The sequence below is a fragment of the Arachis ipaensis genome, chromosome B9, assembly GCF_059453495.1.
Source record: "Arachis ipaensis isolate K30076 ecotype BB chromosome B9, ASM5945349v1, whole genome shotgun sequence".
NCBI classification, from domain to species: Eukaryota; Viridiplantae; Streptophyta; class Magnoliopsida; order Fabales; family Fabaceae; genus Arachis; species Arachis ipaensis.
This window is the reverse complement of record NC_142444.1, coordinates 117,298,152-117,306,763: the sequence shown is the minus strand read 5'-3', so window position 1 is coordinate 117,306,763 and position 8,612 is coordinate 117,298,152.

The following is an 8,612-nucleotide window of genomic DNA, read 5'->3' as shown; positions in this document are numbered from 1 at the left end:
TGCAATTCTCAACTCAAATTCTGGTTCGCTCAACTAGAACATTCTTCTAATTAAAGTTGCTTGATCAATCAATCTCTGTGGGATTCGACCTCACTCTATTGTGAGTTTTTACTTGACGACGAATTCGGTACACTTGCCGAAGGAAATTTGTTGCAAGACAAGTTTTCCGCGTATCAGACTCAAACAAAAAACATAAAATATTTTTTATTTTTATGGTTTTATAAATTTTTTTGTGATTTTTCGAAAATTATATGGAAAGGAAAATAAAGGAATTTAAAATTTTTAATAAGAATTCCAGGAATCATTGCAATGCTAGTCTAAGACTCCGGTCCAGGAATTAGACATGGCTTACTAGCCAGCCAAGCTTTCAAAGAAAGCTCCGGTCCAAAACACTAGACATGGCCAATGGCCAGCCAAGTTTTAGCAGATCATTACTTTCAACAGCAAAATTGATAGAAATCAACAAGCTCTTATGATGATAAGTTGAAACCTCGGTCCAAAAGATTAGACATGGCTTCACAGCCAGCCAGACTTCAACAAATCATCATGAAACTCTAGAATTCATTCTTAAAAACTCTGAAGAACAAAATAGAAATTTTTTTTGTATTTTTGAAAAAAAAAATTTCGAAAATACAAAGTAAAAAGCTTAAACATAAAATAAAATTACCTAATCTAAGCAACAAGATGAGCCGTCAGTTGTCCAAACTCGAACAATCCCCGGCAACGGCGGCAAAAACTTGGTGCACGAAATTGTGATCATCAACAATGGCACCAAAGACTTGGAGCTCTCAAACGTGAATCACACTTTGTCACAATTCCGCACAACTAACCAGCAACTGCACTGGGTCGTCCAAGCAATACCTTACGTGAGTAAGGGTCGATCCCACGGAGACTGTCGGCTTGAAGCAAGCTATGGTCACCTTGTAAATCTCAGTCAGGCAGATTCAAATGGTTATGGAGAATTGATAATTAAAATATGAATAAAACATAAAATAAAGATAGAGATACTCATGTAATTCATTGGTAGGAATTTCAGATAAGCGTATGAAGATGCTTTGTTCTTTCTGAACCTCTGCTTTCCTATTGCCTTCTTCCAATCATTCATACTCCCTTCCATGGCAAGCTTTATGTTGGCCATCACCGTTGTCAATGGCTACTTCCCGTCCTCTCAGTGAAAATGTTCTACGCACGCTGTCACTACACGGCTAATCATCTGTCGGTTCTCGATCATGTTGGAATAGGATCCATTGATCATTTTGCGTCTGTCACACGCCCAACACTCGCGAGTTTGAAGCTCGTCACAGTCATCCCTTCCCAGATCCTACTCGGAATACCACAGACAAAGTTTAAACTTTTCGGATCTCAGGAATGGCCGCCAATAATTCTAGCCTATACCACGAAAGTTCTAATCTTAGATTAGAAACCCAAGAGATACACATTCAAGCCATTGCTAGTAGAACAGAGGTGGTTGTCAGGCACATGTTCATAGCTGAGAATAATGATGAGTGTCATGGATCATTACATTCATCAAGTTGAAGAACGAATGAATATCTTAAAGAAGAAGTACGCGTGAATTGAATAGAAAAACAGTAGTACTTTGCATTAATTCATGAGGAACAGCAGAGCTCCACACCTTAATCTATGGTGTGTAGAAACTCCACCGTTGAAAATACATAAGAACAAAAGGTCTAGGCATGGCCGAATGGCCAGCCTCCCAAGGAGGGTTCAATCATCAAAACATGATTCAAAGATGAAAATACAATAGCAAAAGGTCCTATTTATAGAGAACTAGTAGCCTAGGATTTACAGAAATAGCTAATTAATGCAGAAATCTTCTTCCGGGCCCACTTAGTGTGTGCTTGGGCTGAGCATTGAAACTTTCACGTGTAGAGACTTTTCTTGGAGTTAAACGCCAGCTTTTGTGCCAGTTTGGGCGTTTAACTCCAGCTTTTGTGCCAGTTCTGGCGTTTTGACGCCAGAATTTCTATGCTGACTTTGAACGCCGGTTTGGGCCATCAAATCTTGGGAAAAGTATGAACTATTATATATTGCTGGAAAGCCCAGGATGTCTACTTTCCAACGCAATTGAGAGCTCACAAATTGGGCTTCTGTAGCTCCAGAAAATCTACTTCGAGTGCAGGGAGGTCCGAATCCAACAGCATCTACAGTCCTTTTTTAGCCTCTGAATCAGATTTTTGCTCAGGTCCCTCAATTTCAGCCAGAAAATACCTGAAATCATAGAAAAATACACAAACTCATAGTAAAGTCCAGAAATGTGATTTTTAAATAAAAACTAATAAAAATATAATAAAAACTAACTAAAATATACTAAAAACATACTAAAAATAATGCCAAAAGCGTATAAATTATCCGCTCATCATGTATCAATGAGCTCTTGAGCCTCTGCAATTGTCTTTCTCATGTGTATAGATCCACCAGCTGAGTGGTCTAGAGATATTTGAGCTTTTTCTGTAAGCCCATAGTAGAAGATGTCTAACTGTACCCACTCTGAAAATATTTCAGAGGGCATTTCCTTAGCATTCCTCTGTACCTCTCCCAGGCATTATAAAGGGATTCATGATCCTCTTGTTTAAAGTCTTGGATGTCCAGCCTTAGCTGTTTCATCCTTTTTGGAGGGAAATATTGATTCAGGAATTTGTCTGATAACTGTTTCCATGTTTTTATACTTGCTGTGGGTTGGTTATTTAACCACCTCTTAGCTTGATCTTTTACAGCAAATGGAAACAGTAATAATCTGTAGACATCCTGATCAACTTCCTTATCACGTACTGTGTTAGCAATTTGTAAAAACTGTGCCAGAAACTCAGTAGGTTCTTCCTGTGGAAGACCAGAATACTGGCAATTTTGCTGCACCATGATAATGAGCTGAGGATTTAGCTCAAAACTGCTTGCTTTGATGGGAGGTATACAGATGCTACTCCCATATGCAGCAGTAATGGGGTTAGCATATGATCCCAGAGTCTTTTTGGACTGTTCATTTCTACTTAGGTCCATGATGGAGAAAAGGGAATTGAAGTGAATTACAAATAAAATATTGTTTTATTTTTTTATTTTATTTAATTAAAAACAAACCGAATAAATAAAAAAAATAAGATAAAATAAAATAATTAGAAATTAAAATATAAAATTCGAAAACTAAAAAAAGAAAAATAAATTCGAAAACTAAAATAATTACTTAATTAAGAAGATTTGAAAAACCTTGGATATGATTTTTGAAAGGGATTTTGAATTTTGAAATTTCAAAACTAAGATAAGATAGAAAAAAATTTTCTAAAATAAAAATCTGAATTTTTAAATGAAATTTTTGAGAATTCAATTAAATAAATATGGAAGATATTTTTTAATTCAATGAGGAAAGAGAAAAATAATAAAATGTCACCAAACTTAAAATTTTTAGATCAAAACAAAGAAAACAAACAGGAAAACTTTGAATATCAAGATGAACACTGAAAGCAACTTTTGAAAAATTTTTAAGAAAATAGAAACACAAAGGACACCAAACTTAAAAATTTTTATACTCTGACCACTAATAATTCGAAAAAAATGAAAGAAAAATAAACTTATGCAACTGACACCAAACTTAAAATATGAAACTAAACTCAAACAGAAGACTAAATTATGAAGTTATTGGTTTTGAAAATTTTCGAAAATAATTTAGAAAAATAAGGCTTTTAAAATTTTAACTAAAAACAATAATAGAAGATTCTAAACCAAAAAGAAAAATTTTTCCTAATCTAAGCAACAAAATAAACCGTTAGTTGTCCAAACTCGAACAATCCCCGACAACGGCGCCAAAAACTTGGTGCACGAAATCACAATCACACTTTTGTAATTCCACACAACTAACCAGCAAGTGCACTGGTCGTCCAAGTAATACCTTACGTGAGTAAGGGTCGATCCCACGGAGATTGTCGACTTGAATCAAGCTATGGTTATCTTGTAACTCTTAGTCAGGATATCAATAATAATTCTCAGTTTTAATTGGAATGAATAAAAGAACATGGATTAAATGATACTTGTTATGTAGTAATGGAGAACATGTTGAGGTTTTAGAGAAACTTTGTCTTCTGAACCTCTGCTTTTCTACTGTCTTCTTCTTCACGCATGCAAGGTTCCTTCCATGGCAAGCTGTATGTTGGTGGATCACCGTTGTCAATGGCTACCATCCGTCCTCTCAGTGAAAATGGTCCAGCTACGGGTTTCATAGGGCTAATCATCTGTCGGTTCTCAGTAGTGTTGGAATAAGATCCATTGATCCTTTTGCACACTGTCACTGTGCCCAACGTTTGTGAGTTTGAAGCTCATCACAGTCATCCCTTTCCAAATCCTACTCGGAATACCACAGATAAGGTTTAGACTTTTCGGATCTCAAGAATGCTGCCAATTGATTCTAGCTTATACCACGAAGACTCTGATCTCACGGATTTGAATGCTCTGTTGTCAGGAGAGGCAATCAAACTCGTGAACCAGGAACCAAAGAGATACACACTCAATCTAAGGTAGAACGGAAGTGGTTTCTAGGTACGCATTCATAGGTTGAGAATGGTGATGAGTGTCACAGATCATCACATTCATCATGTTGAAGTGCGAGTGAATATCTTAGAATAGAAACAAGCGTGATTGAATGGAAAACAGTAGTAATTGCATTAATCCATCGAGACACAACAGAGCTCCTCACCCCCAACCATGGAGTTTAGAGACTCATGCCGTAGAAGATACAAAATTCAGATGTAAAAAATGTCATGAGGTCCAAAATGAATCTCTAAAAGTGGTTTTTATAATGAACCAGTAACCTAGGTTTACAGAAAATGAGTAAGCTAAGATAGATAGTGCAGAAATCCACTTCTGGGGCCCACTTGGTGTGTGTTGGGCTGAGCACTTAAGCTTCCACGTGCATAGGCTATTCCTGGCGTTGAACTCCAGCTTTTGTGCCAGTTTGAGCGTTCAACTCCAACTTTTATGCCAGTTCTGGCGTTTAATGCCAGAAAAGGGTAAGGAGTTGGCGTTTAAACGCCAGTTTGCGCTATCAAATCTCAGGCCAAGTATAGACTATTATATATTTCTGGAAAGCTCAAGATGTCTACTTTTCAACGCAATTGAGAGCGCATCAATTGGACTTCTATAGCTCCAAAAAATCCATTTCGAGTACAGAAAGGTCAGAATCCAACAGCATCTGCAGTCATTTCTCAGCCTGTGGATCAAATTTTTGCTCAGGTCCCTCAATTTCAGCCAGAAAATACCTGAAATTACAGAAAAACACACAAACTCATAGTAAAGTCTAGAAATATGATTTTTGAATAAAAACTCATAAAAATATAATAAAAAGCATTTAAAACATACTAGAAACTATATAAAAATACTGCCAAAAGGGTAAAATTATCCGCTCATCAGTCATCTAGCCTAAGTTTTCACAAGACATTATATATTAAATACGAGAAACCTAAACCATACCTTAGCCGATTTTCAGGAATTGCACATGGCAACCCACTTAGACGAAAAGCAAGCCCCCAATACCAAAAATTCAGCTCTAGCATCAACCAAGCTTCCGCTTAAGCTTCCAACACATCCAATAGCTTCATATCACATATACATACACACCTAACACATTTCATAGCATATATATACCCAAAATTCAATACCCAACATACTCAATTAAGAAAATAGCTAGGGTTCTAGAATTATCACCTTACCCAAGCATCAAATAAGCAAGAGTGAATGTTTTTCTCAAGCTAATCGGGTCCTAATACGTCAAAGAAGTAAAATCTCAACACCACTCTAATAATTTTTCAAAAATTTGGGAAAAGGAAAGGCTGAGAATGAAAATAAAAATTCCTTACCAATATACGTACCGGGCTTTATAGAGCTCAACGCCGTGATCGCGTGGCCACAAACGGTGCCGCAATCGGAGTTCGGAGTGAGAAGTTGTGGTGGATTTAGTCAAGGCCAAGGGTTGAAACCCTTCTCTTCTCTCCCCTTGGCTTGTTTCAGCATTCCTATGCTGAATGGAGAAGAAGGTGAACTTTTCTTTAAGTTATTTGGGCTAATTAGTTGGGCCTTGAGTCCATTTTGGTCTTGGTTTGACGGTCCAACCTGTTTGGCCCAATTTTGGGCCAAATTCTTTGATATTAGTATCAAAATTCTTGTTTTAATTAGCATTATCTTATTTTACTATAAAATTTATATTTCAAATTTCTTTTATTAAAAAATTAATTTATTGATTTAATTATTCGCTAATTTTACGGGGTTTACATTAAGTGCCACGTGACATGATGACGTGGTAGGTTAATGCAACGTGTCACAAGATGATTAGTTAACGTGTCAGGTCAGTGACACCTAGCATGCCATGTGTCACTTGACATGTAAAAAGTTATTTATAATCAAAATAATCCCTGAAAGTCCAAACGTAAGTAATTTTCATCCCTAAAATTTTAAAAATTAATCAAGTTACTACTTATATAAATTTCTTTTATTTTTTATAATATTAAATTTAAAATATTTTTTATAGTACTAATTTTAATATTATTTTTTAGACTTTAATAAATAAAATTCTCTTTACATAAAATAATAAAAATAATTAAATTATTATAAAGTTATTTTGTCATTTGTATTTTAAAATTTTATATTTTTAAATTGTAATTTTTTATAGTAATTTTTTTTATTTAAACGAGTTTATCAAATTATTGTTGATTATATATTTAAAAATTTAATATTTTAAAATCTTACTAATCCACTGCCCATGTTGATTTCTCAGCCTCTCTATTTCGATCTCTTCTTTATATTATTAAAGCATGAAAAAAGGAGGTATTCTTGTCGCCACAACTCAACCACTTGATTCTTAACCGCTAATACCAATACTTCTTCTCCCTCCTCCATAATGCTTTAATCTCTTTCTTCAGAGTTGTGATACGTTGTATTTTCTCTATTAAATCACTTTCTTGCAGTCTCTTCAGCTCCTTTTTTAATCTAATTATTTCTCTATATGCCTTTTTGAACGTTCTCTTGCTCCAGTTACTTAGTTCATTTTTATAATTTTTTTTGCTTTATAAGAGAATTCCTCCCATTTGCTCTGATGTTGTCTAATTTTGTGCCACTCTTTTCTAATGGTCTCCTTGCATTCTTCATAATCTTCTTAATACACCTCATATCTGAATTGCTTGGAACTTCTCTCCTTTGATTTTAATTGTAATAGTATCAGCCAATGATCTGAGCTGATTGCAGGTAGTGAATTAATATAGCATTCTGATATAGCATTCTCCACGCCCAATTTGCCAAGGCCTTGTCTAACCTTTCTCTTCTAACAAAACCACTTCTTGGATTATTAAACCAAGTAAATCTTCCACCCTTCAAGTTTCTGTCCATTAGCCCATTATGATTAATAAAATTTCTAAATTCCTCTATTTGATTTCTAGGCTTTGGAAGAAGACATACTTTTTTTTCTTGATTGATTATATCATTAAAATTCTCTATAAATATTTATGGATCATCTGCTAACAAAATCTGAGCTAACAACTCTTTCCATTGGACCTTTCTTTACTAAAATTTTGGATAACCATACGCAAAACAGTAGTTCCATTCATATTCAGTCCTTTCCTTTATTTTAATTTTTATATAATTTTCAGACCATGCATAAACATCAACATCAAATTTTTTATTCCATAAAAGACATAGACCACCGGACAAGCTCCAGGGTTTTACACAAAAATGTTTCTCAAAATGTAACTTTCTTCTAATTCTAGCAATTTCACAATCCTTGACCCTTGTTTCTGTCATGAATAAAATATCGGGTTTAAATTTTCTACAGAGATCCTGGACCTCTGATTCTATCACAGGGACATCCACCCCGTGACAGCTCTAGCTTATAATACTCATGGCTCAAGGTGGGACTTGTATTGGCCTGCCTCCTCAGCCTTATCCATAGAAAAATAAATGTTCTCACCTCTAGCTTTCAGACTTCTTGTGCTTCTTCTTGCATTCTTATCATTCCTGGTCCTTTTACTCCTCTCCATCATAACCTACTCCTCCTCCTCTGCTTGAGTTACAGCCAAGATCATAAGATATTCTTCCTCCTTTCTCTTTCTGTTTATATTAAACTTGCATTGTATATTGTTTGCCAGCTCAATTTTCCAATTTTCTGATTTCTCCCTCCCTTATTGTTTCTCTTGTTCTTCATCTTTATCTTCACTAGCCATCTCTACCAAGTAATAGTTACCATCGTTGTCCCGTTGAACCTGAGTCTTCCTTTTGGTATTCCTTTCCCCCTTCCTCCATGTTTCTAACTTTGTACCTCCATAATCTGCCATTCATTTCATCTATCTTTGCTTCAGTTATGATGATTTTCATGTTCTCTCCCATCTCCTGTATCAAGTCATCTTTAGTCCGCCCATCGAATTTCTCTGTTAAGAGCTTTTTATTTTCTTGGTGTCTTTTTTTCATGGGCTTATTCCAGCCTTTTTTGCTCCTTATCTCCAAGTTTATTTTTTGTTGGTAGCAATGTATTCACCTTCTCTGGTCCATTAGTGCATGAGAAGCTTTTTCTTTTTATATTGGCTATATTCTTTGGGCTCCCTTTATTAAGTTTTTATCTTACTTGA